The sequence below is a fragment of the Cystoisospora suis genome, assembly GCF_002600585.1.
Source record: "Cystoisospora suis strain Wien I chromosome Unknown contig_675, whole genome shotgun sequence".
Classification (NCBI taxonomy): domain Eukaryota; phylum Apicomplexa; class Conoidasida; order Eucoccidiorida; family Sarcocystidae; genus Cystoisospora; species Cystoisospora suis.
In genome coordinates, this window is record NW_027153476.1 from 28,332 (window position 1) to 29,098 (window position 767).

Sequence of the window (767 nt, forward strand, 5' to 3'; positions counted from 1 at the left end):
TACTTTCTCTTCAACCGCGGTTGCAAGGCCTTTCTCATCCAGGACTACCCGTTCCTCCACGGCTAGGACTACCCGTCCCCTCACAGCCAGGGTTACCCGTCCCTCCGCAGCCAGGACTACTCGTTTTTCCTCAACCGGGACTAATCCGTCCCCAAGGAGCAAATTAAGGATCATCTCACCAGCGCCACGACATTCTTCGTTAACGCCGTGGGCTTCTCCTCAACAGGCGCTAACAGGCACCTGTCCTACAGAATGCTTCTCTAGGTGACACGTTTCACCTGAGATCCCTACTCATCAGATGGGACCTGGGAAGCAGCGGGGGAAGACCTGCTGGGCGCGAAGGCGTACAGCGGACAGCCTCCTTGCAGCTTGTGGTGCTCAGTCCTCGTGGGAGTCGCGAGGCCAGTAACTGGAGCAAGGATCCCCGTCAAGCGATACAATCTCAGAAAGGACGATCTGTGGTCAGTGTGAGGGGCCAACCGCAGCAGCGGAACGCGGGAGATCACAACCCGTCCTTCGGACGGCTCGGTTCGTCAACTTGCCTTGTTCAGGAACCGTTGAGCGCGCGGCAGGCGCGACAAACATTTTTGCCGCGGCAGCGTCAAGGGTGCCCATTACGTCCGGAATCGTGTAACTCTGGTCACCGTAGCCTCTAATGAACAACCGGACTGGCTCAGTAGCTTTCGTGTTTTCGAGTGTCTCCCCAGTTGTCGTCATGCGTGCAACCGCCAGCTTCCTTGCTCACGGTAGCGCTCTCGGTTCTCCGT